This window comes from Poecilia reticulata, chromosome 2 (assembly GCF_904066995.2).
Source record: "Poecilia reticulata chromosome 2, P_reticulata-male-v2, whole genome shotgun sequence".
NCBI classification, from domain to species: domain Eukaryota; kingdom Metazoa; phylum Chordata; class Actinopteri; order Cyprinodontiformes; family Poeciliidae; genus Poecilia; species Poecilia reticulata.
In genome coordinates, this window is record NC_088831.1 from 6,278,912 (window position 1) to 6,291,776 (window position 12,865).

At 35.6% G+C, this 12,865-nt stretch overlaps 3 long non-coding RNA genes across 4 annotated transcripts; all 3 read left to right on the forward strand.

Moving 5' to 3' along the window:
• The first annotated feature begins 1,846 nt into the window (after window positions 1-1,846).
• Window positions 1,847-6,607, forward strand: LOC145555028 (uncharacterized). Its single transcript, XR_014091081.1, has 7 exons — window positions 1,847-2,152; window positions 2,233-2,377; window positions 2,605-2,662; window positions 3,420-5,549; window positions 5,630-5,774; window positions 5,918-5,954; window positions 6,039-6,607. It is a non-coding gene; the product is annotated as an uncharacterized LOC145555028 (long non-coding RNA).
• Window positions 6,608-7,742: 1,135 nt separating this feature from the next.
• LOC145554118 (uncharacterized) lies at window positions 7,743-9,420 on the forward strand. Its single transcript, XR_014090159.1, has 5 exons — window positions 7,743-7,945; window positions 8,056-8,367; window positions 8,440-8,590; window positions 8,820-8,877; window positions 9,198-9,420. It is a non-coding gene; the product is annotated as an uncharacterized LOC145554118 (long non-coding RNA).
• Window positions 9,421-10,648: 1,228 nt separating this feature from the next.
• Window positions 10,649-12,849, forward strand: LOC103474791 (uncharacterized). Of its 2 annotated transcripts, XR_014091079.1 has the most exons (6): window positions 10,656-11,023; window positions 11,182-11,265; window positions 11,351-11,487; window positions 11,570-11,711; window positions 11,942-11,999; window positions 12,459-12,849. It is a non-coding gene; the product is annotated as an uncharacterized LOC103474791 (long non-coding RNA). The 2 variants fall into 2 exon arrangements; XR_014091078.1 differs by having other exon boundaries at window positions 10,649-11,023; window positions 11,182-11,487.
• The last annotated feature ends 16 nt before the right edge of the window (window positions 12,850-12,865 follow it).

A 12,865-nucleotide genomic window follows, 5' to 3' on the forward strand; every position in this document is an offset into this window, starting at 1 on the left:
TTTGTAACATTTTGCAGTTTTGTGTATAACCAACAGTGTCATCTGCATACATGTTGACATTGTCTGGGAATAAAATCATTAACAAAAGGTGTAAAGACAGCTGGTCCAAAAAAGGGGCCTTGTGGGACCCCTAGAGGGCAAGAGAGAGAATAAAATACAGTTTTGTGAATTGGTTGGAAATGCTGTTAGATTTTTCTCAGTGTATTACTTGTAAAATTAATGGTAGGACAAGTTTAAATGTATCTGAATTATGTTGTTTGAAAATACTTGAAACTGTCAATAATTTCAGTTTATAGTTTGATGTTGGTAATTATTGTGAGGTGAAAATAAACTTAAAGTATCTCACTTCTTGTCATAATAGATGTTGGTTGAGGTGAGGAGAAACGCTGGAGACCCAGGATGTAGATGATGAAATTAATTTGATGATAATAGTCGAGGTACAGCACAACGGGGAACACAAGGGACAAAGAACACAGACAACAGGTGGGACTAAATACACACAGGGGTAATCAAGGGAACGAGACACACCTGGGAAACAATCAACGGGGAAGACGCAGAGAGGCGACTCACAGGGAACAGGATCACACAGAAAAACTCAAAAATAAACACACAGAAACACGGATCATGACACTTCTATGTGCTCCAATACCTTTCTTATGGCGTTTTACTTGTTGATCAATTCAATCGGGTTCAAAACTGCTTTATTGATCCCAAAGGGGAAATTAAATTGATGTTTAGTAGAAAGTAATCAAGTGAAAGCAGTTTGGTGGAACTCAAACACAAAGCAGCCATAGTCCCGTAGTTGCACTTCCCTGTTTTCTTGACAGAGAATTGGTGGTTTATGTTGCGACAGCCCAACATGACGAACATACAAAAAAATCACTGTTGCTTGGACATCATGATCTCTGTGGAAATATTAAAGCTGCATTTTTTGCTTCTTATTCCATTGTCTCTCTCTCTTTTGGACAGTGAAGGTAATGTAAAGATAACTTTTATTGTTTTTATATTTTAATGTAAATGCCATATAAACTAGTCAGGCGTTTGGACATTCATTGATTTTTCTTTATTTTCCAACAACTTTCAGAGATTTTTCAGAGTCATTGCTCATTCTCAATGTTCTCTCATTAAGCTTCATGATTTAATCACCTGATATGGTTTAAAATGAAATTATACCTTGTCGAGATTTGTATTTTAATGCCTCGTCCCCTTAATTTGTTTCACGTGGAAGTTATGTTCAGAGTTGGAGTTGGTATTTTTATGGATCTTCAAATCAATGTGTATTTTGTATTTTTTATTACAAAGTCCCACATTTGTTTTTTAACGGTCTTTGTAGTGCGAAAAATACAGGTAAAATAATTGAGGGGGAAAAAAAAACAATGAGTAAATGTAAACTTCTAACTTTCTTTATTTGGGTATTTACCAAATAAAATGTTCTTTAATCCTCAAATATTTAACAAAGGCCATGTGTCTCACATACTTGTCTGTATACGACGTGTGTGTGTGTGTGTGTGTGTGTGTGTGTGTGTGTGTGCAGTGGCGCAACTACACATTGTTCAGGTGGATGCAAAAACATAGATCGGCGCCCCCCCCACCGCCCCCCCCACCCCCCCCCCCCGAGGCGACGATACGTGAAGGGTAAAAGGAGGAAGGAGCGTAAGGCGCGCATTAGTGTACGGGAAAACATAATCGGCGCGCCGCCCCCTCCAGACGGGGTTTTGGCGCCCCCTCTGGTGCTGCGCCCCTATGCGTTGCATACCCTGCATACCCACTTTTTGCGCCACTGTGTGTGTGTGAAAAAACAAGACTCCGTTTCTTATTCATTGTTCTTGACTGCTTTCAGGGACTCTTGTAAAAACAATTGGGAAAGAGTCTGATTTCACTCCAATCTGCACCAATGAAACATCAAATATCATCATAATGATCGTGTGTAAGATCAGAACGGAGAGAAGCAGTGGAGAGGAGTGCAGCCTTCTGTATAGGAACGAAGGTGACTTTGTTCATGAATGTGACTCCAGGTTCTCACTGAAAACCAGGAATCAAACTGTGTTTCTGCACCTGACCAGTTTAACAGCAGCTGATAGTGGGAACTACTCCTGTGAGTGTTCTAATCTTGATGGAACATTTATTTTCCATCTCAGCATCATAGTCAATGGTGAGCACATTTCCATATTTGTTCTATCAAACTTATAGTAACAATATATTCTCTAACAATGTTTGTTTTATTTCTAAAAGACTCAAATCCCGATGAGAATCTATTAGATGAAGTTTGGAGCCAATCTACAGGAGTGACTCTTCCTTCTGCTTTGACTGCTGCAGGTTTCTTAATTATCATAGTTTCAGTTATTCTGGGATTTATTCACAGAAGACGTCAACATCGGTGAGAAACTAATGCAATATTCATAGATTCTTTTACCTAAATTCAAACTTCACAGCTGAAGCTGCAGATTTAAAATTTCACTTGCGGTTTTCTTCTGCGTCTTCAACATGATTATTCCATTATCTTAAACCTGAACTATTGTTTCATTGAACATGTTTGCCTAAACTCTGCCTCCAGATGTTATTTTAAACTTTCACACTAATCTGGAGTTCAATTCTTATTTAAAGCGCCTGTTTAAGATCTGAAACATCCGGATCGTCTGTACACGGACAAGCTGCTGCTGCAGTGAGTAAATATCTATATTTTATAAGTTACTATTTTCAGACTGTCACAAAGAAGACTAGAAAATACAGGAAAAACATGTTTTCCTTTAATTCTGTATAAAACTGTCCCAAAACTTTACTTCTAACTATTTTTTGCAGACCATTTTAGACGTTACATCCATTCATCCAGTGGTTTTTAATATGAGCCATACGGGCAGAAAGGAACCACAAAGGAACATTACAAACACTAGATGGCACAATACTTACCTAAATATAATACTTGAATAGTGAGTGTATTAACATAAACAATAGTCAGAAACTTCCCTCCTAACAGCTGCAGATCATTTCCTGTGAAAAATAACTGTAACTGGAAGAAGTTTCTGATTAATTTTGGTTCAATAAACAGATTATTTCAACTCCAGTAAAGGAATAGTGATAAATCCTAATATATATTACATGCACTTTACAAAATGATCACAAGATGGCACTGTTGCGCTTAGAGTGAGAATCTCTAAATATAAGAACCAAACTATGCAAACAAACTCTGATCTTCTCTGCATTTAAACTGTGAGAAACAACAGTTCAAATGTGAAGAAGACAAAAATCGATAAAAACTGAATGATTTAATGTGTTACTGTTAACTCATGTCTTTTATTAAAGAGATTTAAGAGTTTATGAAACGTCTTTTTCCAGCGGAGACATCAAATGATGTTTTCACTTGACTTAGGCTGTTTGCGTGAAGATTTTTACTATAAATTTTTGTTTTTTTTATTGTTTAGGATGAAGACAACTCAGATGAGCTGTACTCAAGTCTCCAACAACAAACCAGAGACATTTACCAAACTGTCTCCTCGAGTCGCCATCAGTGTAAAACTGAACCCAAAGTCACTGATGAGCTGGAAAATCTGGAAATGAACAGAAATTGTAACATTTATGAAAATATTTTGAACTGAAAATCTGTCTTGATAAATACAACTGAATTTCCTCGTTATGTTGTGCTGTGATAGACCAACATGCATCATGTTGAAGGTCAGTGTTATCACCTAGTGATGATGACCTGCTTGTTTATTACCATACTGACAAAATATAATACATTATTAAATCACAACCTTTCTGTTTGTTTGCATGTTGATCTTAACACAAAAAACTTTATATTTTTTCGTCATTTAACATTTTTTTATTTCTACTTGATCATGCTTTTATGTCATGTTTCTAACACATCTGATGTTTTTCGTATGTTCCCTTAATTTTCCTTTAAATGGTTCTAATTTTTACAAATGTTGATATACAAATAAATCAACTTCACCTTTGAAAATGATGGACACTGTTTCTACTATATAGCACAATAATTCATAACAGGATCTGATTTCTGTGTTTGTTTAGTCAGTCTGAGCAAAAACCTTAATATCCAGTTATCAAGATGTTAAGAATTTACTGTCATAGGAGCAGTAATGTAAGTAGTTAATAATAATAATTAATAATAATAATCTATTTTTTTAATAGGTGGCTTCCAGAGCACTTTATATAGAGTACTAGTTAAAAAATTAAAAGCAAGAAAAAAAATTAAAGGGCAGTTACATGGAGATTTGACAGAGATGAGGAGAAAGTTAATGCTCTTGGTGTGACATGTATGATCCCTAACATCACACACTTTTATAAATGCAAATGGCAAAATAAATCAAAATTTACTGTGACCTTAGTCATTATGACCTAAATTATGAGACTTAAAAATGTAACCATAAACAAACTGGAAGACGACAGTTAGCCAGTTGTTTCTTTCAGCACGTAAAGCTTTGATAAACCTTCATTAATTGTTGCATTTTTCTGCCTGGTTGCAAACATGTTTGTGTGAAAGTGTTGCATAAAGAAGCAATGAGGGACCTAACCTACATAAAGCATGACCTTTATTCTTTTTACTGCTCACATTCAAGATTATAAAAGTGTGAAGACCACAAAGCAAACATGACATTTAGATCTCCTAACCCCGTATTGTTGCAAAAAAACAAGCAGGAAGTCCTGCCTTACATCATAACATGCTGATAAAGCTTTAATGTTGGAGTACAGAAAAACACAATAACAATTAATATCAATAGTAGTTGATTGTTGTGCTTTTAAGCAAACTAACATTACAAACTGTAATTTGAATTGTGCAGAGATAATTCCTGTTTGTGTGGTCTGTTGTTTCAAAGAAATGCCGTCATGCAGGCGCATTTCCTTTTGAAAAAAAAAAAAGAAAGTCACATCCTTTTGTGCCGTTGTGAGAGATGAGAATTTGTGGTTTGTGTTGCCCAAAAAGATTTAAAGGACAGTTCAGGCGGCCTCAGTTCAGTGCAGCAGCAGATTCTGCTGTAATAAGCAGGTTAGATGGATGCAGTGAGATTCAGCATTTTACTGCTTCTGCCATGTTTTGCCTGCTGTCTGGACTCTGAGGGTAACGTAAAAATTTAATTGTCTATGAATTTAATTTTGAAAGTTTTTTTTTTAATCAATCAGAGGCCTTCACTTTCTCTTTAATTGTATTTGGATCTGATTTACTTTCAGTTTATCTGTTTCATAAATCAGACTGTTTCTTATTCATTGTTCTTGACTGCTTTCAGGGACTCTTGTAAAAACAATTGGGAAAGAGTCTGATTTCACTCCAATCTGCACCAACGAAACATCAAATATCATCATAATGATCGTGTGTAAGATCAGAACGGAGAGAAGCAGTGGAAAAGAGTGCAGTCTGCTCTATAAGGATGGAGGTGACTTTGTTCATGAATGTGACTCCAGGTTCTCACTGAAAACCAGGAATCAAACTGTGTTTCTGCACCTGACCAGTTTAACAGCAGCTGATAGTGGGAACTACTCCTGTGAGTGTTCTAATCTTGATGGAACATTTATTTTCCATCTCAGCATCATAGTCAATGGTGAGCACACTTCCATATTTGTTCTATCAAACTTATAGTAACAATATATTCTCTAACAATGTTTGTTTTATTTCTAAAAGACTCAAATCCCGATGAGAATTTATCAGATGAAGTTTGGAGCCAATCTGCAGGAGTAACTCGTCTTTCTGCTTTGACTGCTGCAGTTCTTCTATTTTTTGTAATTTTAGTTATTCTGGGATTTATTCACAGAAGACGTCCACATCGGTGAGAAACTAATGCATTATTTTTTCTTTTATTTATACTTAGGCTTCTCAACATAAGCAATATTTTTTTAAAAAAGGAAATGTACCTTTCTGTAAATGAATAAAGAAATCAGGCCCGCGTTACGCTGCTTTATTTCCCAACAGAGAGAAACCCGAGTCGTGCATTCATCATCTAGAGGAGGTAATTTAAATTTCAAAAATTGATTCATTTTATTTATCTACACATTCAGATTTTAAGCTCATTCTTCCACATTTTGTTCTGCAGGACGCGACTGAAATTGAGCCGTACAGCTCCTACAGTCAGAAGGAAAATTCGCTTTATTCAACAGGGATAATGCACAGCTGTCAAATTAATTGTGACTCTACAAATATTATCTCCTGAATGGACAAATTTACCATCACAATTCTTGTGTATTTGGAATTTTTTTTCTTTCGTATTTCAGATAATTTCCTTCTGATTCATTTATGTTCGATGGGTTTTGCCGCATTCGATTAATTTCCCATGTTCATTAATGTTGTTGTCATATAAGTTTCTTTGTTTTTAGTTTATTGTTGTATTAGGTTTTTTGTGAATTTGGGTTTATTTCTCTGAGATCACTGTTGATCATTTTCACTTAGCTTGTTTCTCTGAGTTTTAGTTGATCTCCCTCTGTTTATCTGCCTTCTCTCTGCCTCAGCTGTCATTTTCCATCGATGCCTCTTTATGAAGACATGTTCATGTGTTCATATAACATATGTATATGTATGTACATCCTTTAACATGTTTCCAGAAACCTCAGCAGCATGTCATTTTTGCATAAACGTCCAAAAACAAATAAACAAACACAAAGGAAAGTTGTCATTTTTGGTCATTTGGAAAAAACAAAAAATCTCCATAACGTTCAACACAATTTTAACATTGTTTTCATTGTACTTCTTCCTGTTCATTAATATTTGCATTGTGTAAAAATAGCGTGGGGTAAACATTTAACGTTGCTTGTTTTTATTAAGTGTAGAAAAACACATTGAAAACTTTTTGAACTTTTTGATCAATGCCACATGAATTTTGAAAAAAAAAAAAAAGTCAGCCTTAGTTGGACCGTTATCAGCCTTAACCACCTTTAAACCACATTTAGACATCAGTTGATGACTTGATGGGACATGTTTTCACTTTTCACTTTTCAACCACGTTGTTTAGACACAACAACTAGAGCATGGTGTCTTTTCTCTGCCATTTCAAAAAGGATTTGCAAAATTTTGCAAGTTTGTTACATAAATCTTATAGACTTGTCAAAAGCTCCGCATTATAAACATCTTTTAAGTTTTTTCTTTAAAATCAAAAAACGTTGGAGCACTAAGTAATCAAATTTCAGAAAACTCTTATTAATCTTGAAAAAAATCTGTCCTCTTCGCATTACATTTCCTGAACTGGTGGTTTGTTTCTGTCTCACCTTCTTGTGTCCTAAAGTAATCATCCTGCTCATATTTTCTCCTGGATACTTTTGTTCTTGTATAATTTAATAATTCTGTAAAGAAAAAATACACCTATTTAGAAATATCTATTTATAACATAAAGATGGAAAATAAAAATACATCCATTGTACTGTGAGTTTATTTCACTCTACAGGACTTGTAACCTTTTTCTCTTTACAGCTCACATTCAAGATTATAAATATGTGAAGACCACAAAGCAAACATGACATTTAGATCTTCAGGTTTGCTAACCACCTATTTTGCAGAAAACAAAGCAGGAAGTTCCATCTGCCATGACAACATGCCGTCATGCCATCAGCTCTGTTGTAATCAATGAGGCGACGGTACATTAAAATACATTTCTTTCATGGTTAATATAAGTAATAACTTGAATTTTAAGCAAACTTTTGACCCTTCATGATGTTCAAACTGTAACGATGCGATGGGCAGAGATAATTCTGGTTTGTGTTCTGTTGTTTCAAAGTGAAGCCGTCATATAGACGCGTTTCCCTTTCAGAAAAAGTCTTGCATCCTCTTGAACCACTTTGAGAGATGAGAATTTGTGGTTTGAGTCGCCCAATAAACGTTCAAAGGACAGTTGAGACGGCCTCTGTTCAGTGCAGCAGCAGATGTTGCATTGATAAGCAGGTTAGATGGATGCAGTGAGAATCAGCCTTTTACTGCTTCTGCTGTGTTTTACGTGCTTTTTGGACTCTGAAGGTAATGTTGAAGTTAAATATTCTTTGAAATGTATCTGTTTTAATTTTTAAAAGATTCCATTCTTACAGCAATCAGACTGTTTCTCATTCATTGTTTTTAACTGTTTGCAGTGACTCTTGTGAAAACAATTGGAAAAGAATCTGATTTTACTCCAATCTGCACCAATGACACATTGAATATCATCATAATGATCGTGTGTAGGATCATAACAAAGAGGAGCAATGGAGAGCAGTGCAGTCTGCTGTATAAGGATGGAGGTGACTTTGTTCATGAATGTGACTCCAGGTTCTCACTGAAAACCAGGAATCAAACTGTGTTTCTGCACCTGATCAGTTTAACACCAGCTGATAGTGGGAACTACTCCTGTGAGTGTTCTAATCTTGATGGAACGCATTTTCTCCATCTCAGCATCACAGTTAATGGTGAGCCACTTTTATATTTATTGTATTAAACTTATGTTTGATATATAATATAATATTTTTTTAAATTCCCAGTACAAGATCCACTTCCTAATAATAATTTATCAGATGAAGTTTGGAGCCAGTCTGCAGCAGTTACTCTTCCTTCTGCTTTGACTGCTGCAGTTCTCCTAATCATCACAGTTTCAGTCATTCTGGTGTTTATTTACAGAAGACGTCCACATCGGTGAGACATTAATGCAATAATATAGTTTATTCCTTTACCTAAATATAAGCTTCACAGCTAAAACAGCGCATTTTAATTTTGACACATGATATTTATGTGCATCTTGTACTTAACTACTCTATTATATTGTATCCAAATTGTTATTTCTTTGGATATGTTTGGCTAAACTCTACTTCCAAAAAATTATACAAAACTTTTATACTAATCTGGAATTCCTTTCATATTAAAGAGCCTGTTTAAGATCTGAAACATCTGGATCATCTGTGCATAGATCTGCTGCGGCCATAGTGAGTAAATATACTTATTCTTATGTCACAGAGCAGAACAAGTTTGTTTCTTCTGGGTTTTGCAGCCCATTTTAGAGATTGCAAACTGTTGCATCCAGATATTGCACTTGCAGAAAATAGCCACAAGATGGCACTGTTGTGCTCAGAGGACGTCCAAACAAAGTCACTAAAGTTGTCCTATTCATGCAAACATATATTTTTGTTAAAAATTTAAGAAAATGTTGCAGTGCAAACAAAAAGACTTCAGTCAGCTGCTGCATTTTAATGAACAGTTTTAACAGTTCTTCAAATTGTTCTTTGCTTTTTATTTTATTGTTTAGGGTGAAAAAAACACAGATGAACTGTACAGGGGTCTCCAGCGGCCAACAGCAGACATCTACCAGACTGTTTCTTCAGGTCACCATCGGCATGAAACTAAAACAAACTCAACTAACGACATCATAACTGATGATCTGGAAAATCTGGAAAGGAACAGGATTTGTAAAATCTATGAAAATTTCTGAATCAATAATCTGTTGAGATGAATAAAGTCTGACAAACGTTTGGCTGAATTTCCTTTCTATGTTTTACTGAGCGAGACTAATTACGACGCTATTTCAGTTCTTAGGTGATTGACTTCAACATCGGCTTGTGTGGACAGAATCTGATAACTGAAGAATGACAGCTTTAGCTCTTCACCTGATTTTTCCCAGTAACAAATCTCTTTTTTGAAATTATATTAAAAAATGAGCTGACCTTTTAAGTCATCCCATCATCAATTTTGTTTTTGTTACGTTCACATTTTTAGCAATGGGGGGGCGATATTGAACACAATATTTCAGGCAGGATGTATGTATGGCTCATTGGAAAAAGTACTGCAACAAACTTCAGTGAGTGGTTAAGAATCTGTGAACTCCTTATATTCAGAGAGATCAGTCTCTTGCAGTTGCGGAATGATATTTGATGCATTTTTCTGTCTGGTTGCAAACATGTTTATGTGAGAGTGTTGCATTAAGCGATGAGGGACCTAACCTACATCAACCTGTACCAGTACGCTTTCTTCTCTTACAGGTTTATGGGGACGTCTTTTTATGTTTCCCTTGATGACCACATTGTTTAGACACAATGCAAAGCTGTCTTTTCAAAGTCGTTTAATGAAATTATTATGTTTTCTTGAAAAGCACCACATAATGAATGACTTCCAAGTTTTTTCTTTCAGTTGATAAAACCCCAAATGTATCAACATTTCAGAAACTTGTCTTCTTTTAGTCAAATTGTCCCAAATTGTGGAAATCTGTCCTCTTTCCAAATATTTGGTGAGTTGCTGCTTTTGTTTTCATGTCTTGGTTTCTTGTTGCCCAACTTGATTGTCTATCTTGATTTTTCTCTGGTGTACCTTTAATCTGATATGAGATTCATTAATGGTGTAAAGAAAAAAAAAGTGTATTTAGAAGCATCTCTTTTTCCATAAATAGAGAAAATAGAAAATGAATAGTAAATATTTCAGTATGAAGTTATTCTACTCTTTCAGACTTCTGCATGTATTAACTGGTGATTCCAATAGATCTGCTGCAGCTTCTGAAGGATATTTATTTAGTTTTCGTTTGTGTTAAGAAGCAGTGATGGACCCAATCTACATCAGCCTGCAGCAGGGTGCTGTCTTCTCTTTACAGCTCACATTCAAGACTAAACAACATGGCATTTAGATCTTATGTCTTGCAAACACCAAATTGTTGCTGAAAACAAGGCAGGAAGTCCCATCTGCTGTCATGCTGCTTGCTTCATTCTGACGTAAGATGGTGCAGAAAATACACGTTCTAATTGCTAATAACCATAATAGTTGATTGTTTTGGTTTTAAGCAAAGTTTTGACCTAACATGGAGTTTAAATTGTGCAGAGATAATTCTGGTTTGTGTTCTGTTGTTTCAACGTGAAGCCGTCATGTAGACGCGTTTCCCTTTCAGAAAAAGTCTCACATCCTCTTGAACCACTTTGAGAGATGAGAATTTGTGGTTTGAGTCGCCCAATAAAAGTTCAGAGGACAGTTGAGACGGCCTCTGTTCAGTGCAGCAGCAGATGTTGCATCGATAAACTGCTTAGATGGATGCAGTGAGAATCAGCCTTTTACTGCTTCTGCTGTGTTTTACGTGCTTTTTGGATGCTGAAGGTAACGTACAAAATCAAATTTTCTTTTAATTGAATCTTGAATTGTTTTTCACTATAAACTTTCAGTTTCTGTTAACCTTAGTTTCATCTGCTCTATTATTTTAAAATTCCACTCTAACAGCAGACTATTTCTTATTCATTGTTCTTGACTGCTTTCAGTGACTCTTGTGAAAACAATAGGAAAAGAATCTGATTTCACTCCAATCTGCACCAACGAAACGACTATCATCATCCAGATTGTGTGTAAGATCAGAACAGAGAGAAGCAGCAAAGAGTGCAGTCTGCGTTACAAGGATGGAGGTGACTTTGATCATGAATGTGACTCCAGGTTCTCACTGAAAACCAGAAATCAAACTGTGTTTCTGCACCTGACCAGTTTAACAGCAGCTGATAGTGGGAACTACTCCTGTGAGTGTCTTAATCTTGATGGAACATTTATTTTCCATCTCAGCATCACAGTTAAAGGTGAGTAGACCTATATATATATGTTATGTCAAACTCATATGAATCATATATTCTCTAACAATGTTTGTTTTATTTCCAATAGACTCAAATCCCGATGAGAATCTGTCAGATGAAATTTGGAGCCAGTCTGCAGGAGTGACTTATTTTTCTGCTTTAACTGCTGCAGTTCTCCTAATTATAGTTTCAGTTTTTCTGGTATTTATTTACAGAAGACGTCCACATCGGTGAGAAACTAATACAATATTCATAGTTTATTCCTTTACCTAAATACAAGCTTCACAGTTAAAACTGCTGATTTTAAATTTCACTTGTGATCTTTATGTTCATCTTGAACAGAATTATTCCATTATCTTGAATCTAAATTGTAATTTTTTTTAACACATTTGTCTGAACTTTACCTTCAGATGATTGTACTAAACTTTTACACTAATCTGAGGTTCCTCTCGTATTAAAGCACCTGTTTAAGATCTGAAACATCTGGATCACCTGTGCATAGATCTACGGCGGCCACAGTGAGTAAATATACTTATTTTTATGTTGTCATTATCACAGAACCCGTTTTTCTTTGCTGTTTGTTACTAAGAAGACTAGAAAACACACCCAGAACATGTTTCTATCTACTGAATTTTGCAGACCACTTTAGAGATTTCAAGACTGTAGCCTCCAGCTATGTGTCCAGTTGTTTTCCCATCACTCATCCTTCCAGTGGTGGTTTTTTAAGTGGTTGTTTTCTGGGCAGTTGCAGAAAATAACCACAAGATGACACTGTTGCGCTCACAGGACGTCTGGCCAAACCAAGTCACTGAAGCAATCATAACATTCACACAAACACGCATCTTCTTGATACCAAAACTGTGAGAAGAAACTGTTGCAGAGCAAACATACAAATGAAATGAATTGAATCAGTTGGTGCCTTTTAATGAACAGTTTTAACAGTTCTTGAAATTGTTCTTTGCTGTTTTATTGTTTAGGGTGAAGACAACACAGATGAACTGTACACGGGTCTCCAGCGGCCAACAGCAGACATCTACCAGACTGTTTCTTCAGGTCACCATCAGCATGAAACTCAAACAAACTCAACTAACGACATCATAACCGATGACGTGGAAAATCTGGAAAGGAGCAGGATTTATAGAATCTATGAAAATTATATGAGATAAATAAAGTCTGAAACATTTGGCCGAATTTCCTTTCACTGTTTTACCGAGCGAGACTAATTATGAAGCTTTTTCACTTATTAACATCGGTTTGTGTGGACAGAATCTGCTTGCTGAAAAATGACAGCTTAAGCTTCTCACTTGATTTTTCCCAGTAACAAATTCTTTTTTAACAATTATATTAAAGAATGAGCTGACCTTTGAACTCGTCCTGTCATCAA